Source organism: Arachis stenosperma, chromosome 2, assembly GCF_014773155.1.
Source record: "Arachis stenosperma cultivar V10309 chromosome 2, arast.V10309.gnm1.PFL2, whole genome shotgun sequence".
Classification (NCBI taxonomy): domain Eukaryota; kingdom Viridiplantae; phylum Streptophyta; class Magnoliopsida; order Fabales; family Fabaceae; genus Arachis; species Arachis stenosperma.
Window position 1 is genome coordinate 48,232,726 of NC_080378.1, and position 15,532 is coordinate 48,248,257.

Consider the following 15,532-nt stretch of genomic DNA (forward strand, 5'->3'; position numbering starts at 1 on the left):
GGCAGCGCAGCGGAGGGAACCTTAGTAGATGGAAGCATGGCGGGTGCAGCGTTTGGGGGTCCGAGGGTGACAATTATTGAGGATCAGAGTGTGCCAGCACCGCAGGACAAACCACCTATTAAGGTTGCTGATTCTATTTAGAGTAATATGTTCTTATTTATTTTGTCTCTATTATTTATGGATAGTTTAAATATGATTGTTTGGAATATTAGGGGTGCTTCTAATAAGTTAGCCCAGGTGAATTGTAATGAACTTGTTAAAAAATTTAGACCTGTTTTTTTTATTGTGGTTGAAACTCACTCCCCTTTTCAGCATTTAAAATTGTTCTGGGAAAGGTTCGGGTATCACTCTATTGGTATAGTGAAAACAGAGGGGCATAAGGGGAGTACTTGGTTTCTATCCTCTATGCAAGGTATTTGTTGTAAGGTCATCGATGCTTTTGATCAAGGTGTTACTGTTGATGTTCAATCTGATAATTTAATTTGGAGGTGTAGTGGTATTTATGGTAGCCCTCAATTTAATAAAAGGGTTCTCCTTTAGAATTATCTTATTGCACAATCCATGGTTTTTCAAGGATCTTGGATTGTTCTTGGTGACTTTAATGAAGTCATATTTTCCCATGAATCTAAGGGCTGTCAATTTTCTCATCACAGAGCAGACACGTTTACTACTTCATTAGGTGATAGTGGTTTATTTCATCTGAAGACTATTGGGATACAGTTTTCTTGGTACAGGAGGGTAAAAAATTATGTTGACGTGGCCAAAAAGCTTGACCAAGTCTGTATAAATAGTGGTTGGTTATCTATCTTTCCAAAGATTTATGCAGAAGTTTTAAATAGGCTTCAGTCTAATCATTACCCTATTCTGGTGCGTTGTAAAAGTCGTCCTCAGTCTAAAAGGAATCGACCTTTCCAATTTATTGCTGCTTGAGCTACTCATCCCGGGTATAAGGATATTGTGAATCAGTCATGGTGGTCTAGTAATAGAGGGATTCATGGCAAACTTTCGGAAGTGCAAAAGAATTCATTAGAGTTTAACTCGAAGGTGTTTGGTAATATTTTTGTTAAGAAATGTGAATTAGAGTGGCAGATTAATTATTTACAGAAGCGTTTGGAAGTGGTGGATAGCATTTATTTGTGTCAGAAAGAGCAACAGTTGCTTGATGATTATAATAATACACTAGTGCAAGAAGAGCTCCTATGATTCCAAAAGTCCAGAGAGCAGTGGGTAAGATTCGGAGATAGGAATACAAGATTTTTTCATGTTCAAACTCTTGTGCAAAGGAAGCATAATAAGATTCATGGCCTTTTTATCAAGGATGGAGTGTGGGAATCTGATCCGGAGGTACTAAGTTGAGAAGCAGAGTCTTTCTAAAAAAGTTTATTCTGTCGTTTGGATTATGTTGATTTGGATTGCCTTCGTGATGTGCCTTGATGAGTCCATATTTGACGATAAATTTTGGCATAAATTGGACGGATTTCATCACATAAACTCACTTAATCACTAAAATAGCATACTTTTATGATTTCTCTCTAGATTTGACCTAAATGTGAAAACATGTATTTTTATGCTTAAATTGAGCAATTTAATTTCACTTTTATCCCATTCGATGCTGTGATTTATTTTGTGAGTGATTTTAGGTCCTAGAGGCATGAATGGCTAGGCAAAAGTGGAAGAAAACATACAAAAAGAGAGAACACATGAAGAAAATAAAGGAGAAGCACACAGCCAAGTGTGCGTACGCATAAGTGGAAAAATCAGCAAGTATGTGTACGCACACATTTGTGCATACGCACAAGTCCCAGTGCATGACTTCATTAAAATGTCACGTCACTCACGATTTTTGGGGATTCTTGGCCCAATTTTAAGTGTGCCGAAGCTGGTTTGAGGTGCTATATGAAGGGGACATCACCATATATCAAAGCATTATCTTAGGATTAGTTTTAGGGAGCTCACTTAGATATTAGAAAATGCATTAGGAGTAAGAGTAGGGTAGAGTAGAAAAATTCTCTATTAGGGTTTACTTAAATTTTTATTGTAGCCATTTATAGTTAAGTTTTGATCTTGGATTTTGCTCATCTTTATTGTAAGTACTTCTTAATTTCTTCTTTAATTACATTACTTTTGCTACATTTTGCTCTTAGTTCAAGTTACTTGTTAATATATGCAATTTTGATTTCTTGAATCTTTTGCTTATGAATTTGGTGTTTTATGATTTCTATTTATTTGATTGAATGTTTATTGTTGATTTTGTGAATAGTTTGGTTATAGTTTTCATTTTCCTTTGTAATTTCTTATGTTTTTCTTTTACGCCCACCAAGTGTTTGTGAAAATGCCACTTGGTAATTTTGATTTGATTTTCACACATTGGCTTGGAAAATGAGTTCCTAGGATACTATAGTCATAATGTCCAAAATTTAGTGGTAATTCTTCGGTAGTTAGTTGGCTCTTGTTTCTATTGACGCTAGCTTTTTACTAAGTAATTAGTAAGTTAGCTAGGACTTATGGATTAAGTTCAATTATGCTTGCTTGACTTACTCCTCGATGTTAGGGGTTGACGAAGTGAGATTGACTCATCATAGTTGTGGTTATGATGATCATGGGATTCCTTAATTCTCATTCCCAAGTCAAGGCTCTTTCATGCATTTATAACATTTTCACTAATTTTGATCTAGTTTCTTTTTTAATTACATTAATATCCTTTGTGATCATTCGTTAGTTCTTTTATTTCTTAGTTCCTTTAATTTTTTGTTCCTTAATTCAAAACCCCCTTTTCCTCACAACCAAGAGTGTGACATCTTAATTGCATTGTCCGAGGGAGACGACCCGAGGTTTAATTACTCTCATTTATTTTTGAAATTAAACTTTGATGTTGGTCGATTGTTGGTTTGGGACTATACTTGCAATGCTAATTCTATTTTGAGAAAAATTCCTAACCCACTTTAGGCCACGCATCATGCCTCTTCCTTCTCTGAATGAGGAAGCTTGTAATGATCTTATGGCACCAATTCCTATGGAAGAAGTCAGAACAGCTATTTTTTACATAAACTCTTTTAAAGCTCTGGGTCCTGATGGGTTTCAAGCTTTCTTCTTCAAGGAATATTGGGAGATCATTGGTCTTGATGTTTGGAAGATGGTTAAGCAGGCATTCTTAGACAAGGAGACCCTATGTCACCCTATCTTTTTGTGTTGTGTATAGAGAGATTGGCATGCTTTATTAGTCATCAGGTTGATTTGGACTTCTGGGAGCCGGTTGCTCTTTCTAGAGGGGGACCAAGAATATTCCACTTAATGTTTGCGGATGACTTACTTTTATTTTGTAAAGCTACAAAGAGACAAGTGCACAATGTGATACTGGTTTTAGAGACTTTTTGCAAAGCATCTGGGATGAAGATTAATGTGGAGAAGTCTAAAGAGCTTAGCTCCAAGAATGTCTCTGGAACAAGGAAAGAGGTTTTCACTAGGGTGTCCTCTATCAGATTTGTCCAGGACTTGGGCAAATATCTTGGGGTTACCCTTAGCCATTCTAGGGTGACCCGTTCAGCTTTAAATGTTGTCTTGGATAAGATTCGAGGTAGACTAGCAAGCTCGAAAGGGAGTTTACTCAATCAGGCTAGTAGACTCTGCTTGGTTAATTCTGTTGCAGCCACTATTCCCACGTACCAGATGCAGGTATCTATTTTTCCCAAAAGAATTATTAGTAAATTGGAGTCTATGATGACAAATTTTCTTTGAAAAAGACAATTTGATGGAAGAGGATTGCATCTTGTTAGTTGGAAGGTACTGGTTACTCCAAAAAAATATGGAGGTTTGGGGATTAGAGATCGTTATTGTGTGAATATTGCTCTTCTTGGGAAGCTAGTTTGGACTTTTTTTCAGTAGCCAGACCAGTTATGGGTCCAATTGTTGGATGCCAAATACTGATCATCTCTATATGACTGTTTTGGTTATTCTAAGAACAAAGGCTCTTCCATTTGGAGAAGTCTTTGCAAGGCTTGAAAAGTGTTGAAGGATGGGTTTGCTTGGTGTATTGGGGATTTGAACTAGAATTTTTGGTTTTCTAGCTGGAGGAGAGAAGGGCAGTTATCTAATGAGATGGATTATGTTCACATTTCTGATTTGAACTTCCGGATACAAGATATCTGTCGGTTGGTAGGTGACATTTGGATACTCTTTTTTTTCCTTTATCTCAAAATCTGAAAGGTAATATTCTTTCTTAAAATCCAGATGTGCAAGCAGGCCCGGAAGTGGGTTGGTATTGGTCTGGGTCTGTTGCCAAAGTCTATGATTCACGCAATGGTTACTTGTGGTTGTGTAAGCAGCTGTTTGGTTGCAAGAAGCGAAAGAATTGGCTTGGCTTTGGCGCCAGCTTGTTCCAGAAAATTATAAGTTTTTAGCTTGACTGTGTCTTAAGGAGGCTCTTCCTACTACAAGTTTTCACTTTAGAAGAGGAATGTCATCATCGAATAGGTACCCAAGATGTCTTTCTAGCCAGGAATCGGTTTTACATTCTATTTGAGGTTGTCCAAAAGCTCAGCTTATATGGCATAGGTTGGATATTTCTTGTCATTCTCTTAATTTAAAGAAGTGGTTCTTGTATAGCATTCCGTTCAGGTTCTTTTCAGGACTTTGGTGGATATGAGGAGCAAGGAATAATAACATCTTTAATTCTCATGAGACTTGTAACGACCCAACTTCCAGAATGTCATGATCGTACTGAAAGTAAGGCGTTACCAACCTGCTTTCCTTTATTAACTATTTACTATTGAGCCTCTAGTTCGATATCGCGATTCAATTTTAGTAAAAATACCAGAAAATTTTGTTTTTGATAATTAAAATCATATAGTAAGCATCACCAAGTAATAATAATCACATAATTATTAATAATAATATCTATCATACAAAGGATTTCAAATAAAACTCACATACAAATCCTATCCCTCTGAATAAAATAAAAACCAAAGTAACAAGGGCGAGGGAAATTCTATGAAAATAACTCAAGTCATAAACTTAACTCATAAATAAGATCTATAATCGCCTGCAGCTTCAAACGGAGTCTTCGAACCTGTGTCACTGAAAGGGTGGAAGAATTTTGGGGTGAGAACAAACCACACGTTCTCAGTAGGGAATGGGAATGCCGTAAAAGTAATGAAATAGAATGCAAATAATTAATATACTCAAGGAAACTATAGTTTTGTCAAACTCTTTTTGGAAATACTACTCTTTTGGTTTTACTTTACTAATTATTTACCTCTTTCAAAAATCTAAGCTCAAAACAAATTCCAAAATATAAAACTGGTCACTTTAAGCATTTTTCAACCTCATAATTAATCTTCAATCACAACGTCAATTCTTACTCATCATCATACATTCACCAACTAATAGCACTAACAAAAGATTCAATTCAGCACACAAACAAGTCACAGCAAGGCAAACAGCACAATCACAGGGAAGTACAATGAGCAAACCCAATCAAATGCAAATGCACACACAAGGATGATGCATGTCTATCCCTAGTGCAGGTAATGAGCTCATTTGTCGGTTACCTACCCGCTCCCGACGTTACCCAGCAACCTTTGTCTGGATAGGGCTTTTCTGTTGGCAATAACCACTGCGAGCAACCTTTGTCTTGCAGGGTATCCACTGCAAGCAACCTTTGTCTTGCAGGGCGGCACTTATTAGCCAATATACGCCCAACACACTGTAAGCAACCTTTGTCTTACAGGTGCAACAACACACTCACTGTAAGCAACCTCTGTCTTACAGGAGCACTCTAATCTTGATACCTCTGTAAGCAACCTCTGTCTTACAGCAAAGCATTATAGCAAGGTATCCCAGGAAAGCGTTCTCAGTGGTCGTACCACCATCTATCTGACTGCCTTCATGCAGCAGATCATTACACTAATATCTCAGAAGTTGCCATAATGCAACAAATGAATATACACAATAACATAGCGATCTTCATTCCGTGGGTTATACCCGAGATCGATGCACAGCAAACAATGATCTTCAGTTCGTGGGTTATACCCGAGATCAACATACAACAATTCTTGGGTTATTCCCGTAATCAATGATTATCAGTCCGTGGGTTTTTTCCGCATATAAAACAAATAACAATTTATAGGTTTCCCCGAGATCAGTGATCATTCAGTTCGTGGGTACTTCCCGAATATAACCAATTATCAGTTCTCCATTCTCTTTTTCCCTTTGAATCCTTATCACATTTTCTTAAACCTTTCCTAACTTTCTCAAGCATTGGTTCATAAAAATCTCAGTCATCAATTCAGTTCATAATCTCTGCTTTGGCAATCTTAAATAAAGCCAACTTTAAAACTATCTTTCATTAGAAGTAATCAAATAAAACTCTTTCTCATGCTTACTAACTTCCCAAAGATTCAAAAGTCATCTCTCTTTACCATTCAAATTCAAATATTATAAATTCATCAAACTTCTAAACAGCAATCCTTTAATTTAAACCCAAAACATAATTCTTTTCATATTAATTCAATCTCAAAACATGGTTTCTTTTTTAAATAATTTATTTTTGAAGTATAAACATTTCTTTGGTAAACCGAATTTCAAAATAAAATAATTCTTTTCTTAACTAAACAAAAGTCAAGTAATATAATTTTCCACATTCAATGGTTCTAAAATAACTTTTCAAATAAAACCTCATATTTTTTATAAAATTTCGGCAGCACCTCCCCTAAAACTCGGACTTAGCCACCCTGACGGGTTCCCTCTTTCTCAACAATTCAACAATCCTTTCCCAATAATTATCAAATACAAGATTCTCAAGCAACCAGAAAATCCACAATTCACAATTCTCACATAATTCAACAATCCAATTTTCATCTCATCAATCTACAATTAAATTCATAAGTCATAGAATCCTTTCATCAATTAAAATCAGAATTTCCATAAACCATTCTTTAAAAGTAAACCGGTCCAGCTTCAAGAATTCATAACAAATACCCCAACATCAACCCTTCATATTTCTTGCTATTTTGAAGTTATTTAGTTACTAGCAATGTTACCATTTTATTCTAAAGATCACACTTTAGGAAAATACTTCAATAATCATCCTCCAATCCTTTAACCGTTCTCAAAATCAACTCTAGTTAACCTTAAATCAACAATAACAACCAAATTAAGAAATCAATGTAACCCGAAATTTAGGTAACAAGCATAGCCTCAAACCAAAATCAACCCCATCAATTAATCGCTTACAACAATGAAACCAGTCACAATCACAGCCAAATCAGGATCAATGAATCATGACACAGAAAATTAGTCTAACCGTTAATAAATTATTTATATACTCTTAAAGTTTGCTATGCTATTTCAGAAAATCACAAGTTCTTTAAACAGTTTAATCCCTTAGTTCTAATCCTTCAATAACCACCAAAATCAATCTCAACTAGTCACAAGTAAATTTCACAGCCATTCCCATACCTCAAATATCCCATTCAACATCAAACAAGTCAATAATTCACTCAAAATCAGAATCTCAACCAATTCATCGCAGAATCAATAATTCAGTCACATTTCACGACCGCATCTAATTTCAATTATAATTCAAAGTAATCACAGCCACATTTAATTCAAATCATAACTCAGAAAATCACAATAGCTAACCATTCTCAAACACATTTCAAGTCATTCTTATCAATTAAGAAATTCTTAACTATTATTAACCATTTGCACTTATCCAATAACCTTGTAGGCATTCTAAATTAAACACGTTAAATCTCCTACCTCAATGTCGCATTAACAACGCAATTAAACCAAGCAGCAGCCTCGGTGACGTTTTTTTTCTATGAGTTCCCTTCCTCTAGCAACAACACAGCAGCTCAGGACCTATCTAGCAGCATCAGAATCATCAAGAGCGGCTTCAATATTGGTTCCTGGCGACTCCAATGCCACTAGCAATCTCCAAATAGAGCCGGTAGCTACCTCCAGTAACGGCGGCGGCAAGGTAATTTACAATAATCTCTTTATACAATACAAAAGGTTTCAGGGACAAGTTTCAAAGTAGAAACAAATTGGTAGGACAAGGGAACAGAAATAGGGGACAGAGCTCACCAAAACAGTTGTGGTTCTAAGGGTGGTTTCCTGAGCAGCTCATTGTTGGTTTCGAGTGGCAGAGAGCTCCGGCAACTCACAGAATTCAGAGGCAGAGGCAGAACAAGGGATAAAGATGAGTAGTAACATGGATGAATTGCTTCAGAATCGGAACAGTATCCTCGGCAAGCTCCAACAACCTTCCCGGCGACAGCTGCAGCAGCGCGGTGGTTCGGCGACGGCGGAACGGCGGCGGTCAGTGGCGCGACAGCGGCGACTGGATGCAGCTGGCTTCGTGACTCCCATTCCCTCTTCGCGTCTGTCTCCGGCAGTGGGCTGAGCGGTGACGACACGGCTCCACAAAATGGCGACACTCCTCTTCCTCGCGTTCTACTCGACGGCGGCTTTCCTCCGCGGCGAGCTCGCAGCAGACGCGACGCCACTCTCCTCTGTTTCTCTCTTCCTTCCCGGTGTGGGTGGAGGGCACGACGGCGAGCAAAACACGGCCGGATGTGACGGAGTGCGGTGGCGGCGTGGCTCCTCCCTCTTCTTCGATTCTGATCTCTCTCATTTCCCTCTCCGTTTGTACGTTTCTTTCTTTGTTTTGTGGGTGTATTGTTTTAGGAAGAAAGGGGTTATGGTGCAGCTAAAGGGAAAAGAAAATGGGTAGGTTAGGGTTTCTGATAAGGAACTTAGGGTTTTCAATTTGGGAATTAGGGTTTCTGAGTTTGATTTGGGAATTTAGGAATTAGGGATTTTATAAAGTAATATGGATAGATATGAATAGATATTTTGATAAAATTGGAGGATAGGATAATTTTAAAATCAAATGTACTCTATTAAAAATATTTAGAAACATTATTTATCAACATATTGCTAAGTTTAATCAATTATTTCTAATTTAAATTATAAAATAAACATATTAATCATATAATTATAAAATATAGTTCAAACTCAATATTAACCATTCAAATTAAATGATATAACTTCTCATTATTTTTCTATCACTAGACTTTAATTTCAATTTATAAAATAACCAATTATAATAAAAATTGTACATAAATATTAATTGACGTAAACTTAAAGTATTTATAAATATCAATCTAATCATTTCTAATAAAATAATTTCTAGGAGTTCAAATTAATAACATAATTCATTCAAAATAGGATTTATTTAAATTAAATTATACAATTCTTTCTTATTTTTCATTTATCAAAATTATAATTTCAATTATACCAAATATCTAATAAAATTTATATAAAAATTCTAATTAATTTAAACTCCAATTATCATGAAACTCCATTTAATTACCTTTAGCAAAATAATTTTCTTAAAATAAAATTATCAACAAATAAAATAAATCACAAATAACTAATTATCTGATTTTCAAAAACTAGGGTTGTTACATTCTACCCACCTTAGAAAAATTTTCGTCCTCGAAAATTGCTAGAATAAAATAAGTTCAAACTGAAATCAAAGAAAACAGAATATATGGACAGAAGTATAGGCATGGACAAGAATGAAGATTCAAGGAGAATCAGGTAAACAAGTAGATTACAAGCAAGTTAAGGTATACAAGAATGACAAGGTATGGTTGGAAAACAATCAAATCACATTCTGAGGAGAAATTTCAAACAAGATAATTCCAATGAAAGCAACGAAGAAAAAGATAGCACGAGTTCATGTGGCACGAATAAAGATTATACGTCGAATCGAAGCTAACTTCATAACCTCTAACGCTCCCAAACCCCGTAAATCGCATTACCTATTCTTCTATTTCGTCTATGATAACCCATTAGTGTTCCCATACACATAAATCATTAGTATTAAGTTGGCCAGACCTAATACCATGAAGTATGAAATGGTAACCTAATAGCATTAATCATCAGACAGTCATGCATATAAAACTCAAACTCTTGTTATCAGAACAAGTCACAAAGCATGACAAACACTCAGGGTATGCAGTGAAGCATAGTCAGTCCATTCCCAAGGCTCTAACAGGAACGAACTGCTCTGATACCATATTGTAACGACCCAACTTCCAGAATGTCATGATCGTACTGAAAGTAAGGCGTTACCAACCTGCTTTCCTTTATTAACTATTTACTATTGAGCCTCTAGTTCGATATCGCGATTCAATTTTAGTAAAAATACCAGAAAATTTTGTTTTTGATAATTAAAATCATATAGTAAGCATCACCAAGTAATAATAATCACATAATTATTAATAATAATATCTATCATACAAAGGATTTCAAATAGAACTCACATACAAATCTTATCCCGCTGAATAAAATAAAAACCAAAGTAACAAGGGCGAGGGAAATTCTATGAAAATAACTCAAGTCATAAACTTAACTCATAAATAAGATCTATAATCGCCTGCAGCTTCAAACGGAGTCTTCGAACCTGTGTCACTGAAAGGGTGGAAGAATTTTGGGGTGAGAACAAACCACACGTTCTCAGTAGGGAATGGGAATGCCGTAAAAGTAATGAAATAGAATGCAAATAATTAATATACTCAAGGAAACTATAGTTTTGTCAAACTCTTTTTGGAAATACTACTCTTTTGGTTTTACTTTACTAATTATTTACCTCTTTCAAAAATCTAAGCTCAAAACAAATTCCAAAATATAAAACTGGTCACTTTAAGCATTTTTTCAACCTCATAATTAATCTTCAATCACAACGTCAATTCTTACTCATCATCATACATTCACCAACTAATAGCACTAACAAAAGATTCAATTCAGCACACAAACAAGTCACAGCAAGGCAAACAGCACAATCACAGGGAAGTACAATGAGCAAACCCAATCAAATGCAAATGCACACACAAGGATGATGCATGTCTATCCCTAGTGCAGGTAATGAGCTCATTTGTTGGTTACCTACCCGCTCCCGACGTTACCCAGCAACCTTTGTCTGGATAAGGCTTTCCTGTTGGCAATAACCACTGCGAGCAACCTTTGTCTTGCAGGGTATCCACTGCAAGCAACCTTTGTCTTGCAGGGCGGCACTTATTAGCCAATATACGCCCAACACACTGTAAGCAACCTTTGTCTTACAGGTGCAACAACACACTCACTGTAAGCAACCTCTGTCTTACAGGAGCACTCTAATCTTGATACCTCTGTAAGCAACCTCTGTCTTACAGCAAAGCATTATAGCAAGGTATCCCAGGAAAGCGTTCTCAGTGGTCGTACCACCATCTATCTGATTGCCTTCATGCAGCAGATCATTACACTAATATCTCAGAAGTTGCCATAATGCAACAAATGAATATACACAATAACATAGCGATCTTCAGTCCGTGGGTTATACCCGAGATCGATGCACAGCAAACAATGATCTTCAGTTCGTGGGTTATACCCGAGATCAACATACAACAATTCTTGGGTTATTCCCGTAATCAATGATTATCAGTCCGTGGGTTTTTCCCGCATATAAAACAAATAACAATTTATAGGTTTCCCCGAGATCAGTGATCATTCAGTTCGTGGGTACTTCCCGAATATAACCAATTATCAGTTCTCCATTCTCTTTTTCCCTTTGAATCCTTATCACATTTTCTTAAACCTTTCCTAACTTTCTCAAGCATTGGTTCATAAAAATCTCAGTCATCAATTCAGTTCATAATCTCTGCTTTGGCAATCTTAAATAAAGCCAACTTTAAAACTATCTTTCATTAGAAGTAATCAAATAAAACTCTTTCTCATGCTTACTAACTTCCCAAAGATTCAAAAGTCATCTCTCTTTACCATTCAAATTCAAATATTATAAATTCATCAAACTTCTAAACAGCAATCCTTTAATTTAAACCCAAAACATAATTCTTTTCATATTAATTCAATCTCAAAACATGGTTTCTTTTTTTAAATAATTTATTTTTGAAGTATAAACATTTCTTTGGTAAACCGAATTTCAAAATAAAATAATTCTTTTCTTAACTAAACAAAAGTCAAGTAATATAATTTTCCACATTCAATGGTTCTAAAATAACTTTTCAAATAAAACCTCATATTTTTATAAAATTTCGGCAGCACCTCCCCTAAAACTCGGACTTAGCCACCCTGACGGGTTCCCTCTTTCTCAACAATTCAACAATCCTTTCCCAATAATTATCAAATACAAGATTCTCAAGCAACCAGAAAATCCACAATTCACAATTCTCACATAATTCAACAATCCAATTTTCATCTCATCAATCTACAATTAAATTCATAAGTCATAGAATCCTTTCATCAATTAAAATCAGAATTTCCATAAACCATTCTTTAAAAGTAAACCGGTCCAGCTTCAAGAATTCATAACAAATACCCCAACATCAACCCTTCATATTTCTTGCTATTTTTGAAGTTATTTAGTTACTAGCAATGTTACCATTTTATTCTAAAGATCACACTTTAGGAAAATACTTCAATAATCATCCTCCAATCCTTTAACCGTTCTCAAAATCAACTCTAGTTAACCTTAAATCAACAATAACAACCAAATTAAGAAATCAATGTAACCCGAAATTTAGGTAACAAGCATAGCCTCAAACCAAAATCAACCCCATCAATTAATCGCTTACAACAATGAAACCAGTCACAATCACAGCCAAATCAGGATCAATGAATCATGACACAGAAAATTAGTCTAACCGTTAATAAATTATTTATATACTCTTAAAGTTTGCTATGCTATTTCAGAAAATCACAAGTTCTTTAAACAGTTTAATCCCTTAGTTCTAATCCTTCAATAACCACCAAAATCAATCTCAACTAGTCACAAGTAAATTTCACAGCCATTCCCATACCTCAAATATCCCATTCAACATCAAACAAGTCAATAATTCACTCAAAATCAGAATCTCAACCAATTCATCGCAGAATCAATAATTCAGTCACATTTCACGACCGCATCTAATTTCAATTATAATTCAAAGTAATCACAGCCACATTTAATTCAAATCATAACTCAGAAAATCACAATAGCTAACCATTCTCAAACACATTTCAAGTCATTCTTATCAATTAAGAAATTCTTAACTATTATTAACCATTTGCACTTATCCAATAACCTTGTAGGCATTCTAAATAAAAAACGTTAAATCCCCTACCTCAATGTCGCATTAACAACGCAATTAAACCAAGCAGCAGCCTCGGTGACATTTTTTTTCTATGAGTTCCCTTCCTCTAGCAACAACACAGCAGCTCAGGACCTATCTAGCAGCATCAGAATCATCAAGAGCGGCTTCAATATTGGTTCCTGGCGACTCCAATGGCACTAGCAATCTCCAAATAGAGCCGGTAGCTACCTCCAGTAACGGCGGCGGCAAGGTAATTTACAATAATCTCTTTATACAATACAAAAAGTTTCAGGGACAAGCTTCAAAGTAGAAACAAATTGGTAGGACAAGGGAACAGAAATAGGGGACAGAGCTCACCAAAACAGTAGTGGTTCTAAGGGTGGTTTCCTGAGCAGCTCATTGTTGGTTCCGAGTGGCAGAGAGCTCCGGCAACTCACAGAATTCAGAGGCAGAGGCAGAACAAGGGATAAAGATGAGTAGTAACATGGATGAATTGCTTCAGAATCGGAACAGTATCCTCGGCAAGCTCCAACAACCTTCCCGGCGACAGCTGCAGCAGCGCGGTGGTTCGGCGACGGCGGAACGGCGGCGGTCAGTGGCGCGACAGCGGCGACTGGATGCAGCTGGCTTCGTGACTCCCATTCCCTCTTCGCGTCTGTCTCCGGCAGTGGGCTGAGCGGTGACGACACGGCTCCACAAAATGGCGACACTCCTCTTCCTCGCGTTCTACTCGACGGCGGCTTTCCTCTGCGGCGAGCTCGCAGCAGACGCGACGCCACTCTCCTCTGTTTCTCTCTTCCTTCTCGGTGTGGGTGGAGGGCACGACGGCGAGCAAAACACGGCCGGATGTGACGGAGTGCGGTGGCGGCGTGGCTCCTCCCTCTTCTTCGATTCTGATCTCTCTCATTTCCCTCTCCGTTTGTACGTTTCTTTCTTTGTTTTGTGGGTGTATTGTTTTAGGAAGAAAGGGGTTATGGTGCAGCTGAAGGGAAAATAAAATGGGTAGGTTAGGGTTTCTGATAAGGAACTTAGGGTTTTCAATTTGGGAATTAGGGTTTCTGAGTTTGATTTGGGAATTTAGGAATTAGGGATTTTATAAAGCAATATGGATAGATATGAATAGATATTTTGATAAAATTGGAGGATAGGATAATTTTAAAATCAAATGTACTCTATTAAAAATATTTAGAAACATTATTTATCAACATATTGCTAAGTTTAATCAATTATTTCTAATTTAAATTATAAAATAAACATATTAATCATATAATTATAAAATATAGTTCAAACTCAATATTAACCATTCAAATTAAATGATATAACTTCTCATTATTTTTCTATCACTAGACTTTAATTTCAATTTATAAAATAACCAATTATAATAAAAATTGTACATAAATATTAATTGACGTAAACTTAAAGTATTTATAAATATCAATCTAATCATTTCTAATAAAATAATTTCTAGGAGTTCAAATTAATAACATAATTCATTCAAAATAGGATTTATTTAAATTAAATTATACAATTCTTTCTCATTTTTCATTTATCAAAATTATAATTTCAATTATACCAAATATCTAATAAAATTTATATAAAAATTCTAATTAATTTAAACTCCAATTATCATGAAACTCCATTTAATTACCTTTAGCAAAATAATTTTCTTAAAATAAAATTATCAACAAATAAAATAAATCACAAATAACTAATTATCTGATTTTCAAAAACTAGGGTTGTTACAAGACTTGGCCTCCGGAAAAAGTGATTTATCTGGCATTAGCTTCAGAAACGGAGCTTAGAGATACTTCTGAATTACAACGTACATCCCTTCCCTCTATTCTAAATGGTTTTTGGAATCCCCTATCCATTGGTACTTTCAAGATTAATTTTGATGCTAGTTATCCTGGTTCGGGTGATGGTATTGGTTTTGCTTGCGTTATTATAGATTGTAATGGGAGTTGGCAAAGGCAATGTTAGGGAATGATTGAGAGTAATAGTATTCTTCAAGGAGATTTTTTTGCTATTTGGAGAGGATATCTCTTAGCCTGGTATATGGGTCAGCGAGATGTTATTTGTGAGACGGATTGTGTAAAAACGCTTAATCTTGTTACTAATCACCAAGCTGGTTTTTGGTTTGTTAATCCGTTGGAGCTCAAAATAAAGGATATCATGCATTGGAATTAGCGTGTTGACTTTCGTTTGATTATGAGAGATGCAAACACGGATGCAGACACCATGGCAAAGATGGCGATGAGGTTACAACTTCATCATGTGGAGCTTCATTCTCCTTGGGAGGAGTTTAAGAGTAGTCTTAAACGGGATTGTCCTTCTATTTAAGTAGTTTCTTTGTTTTTCTTATTCTTTTTCTTTGTTTAGTTTATTTAAGTCAC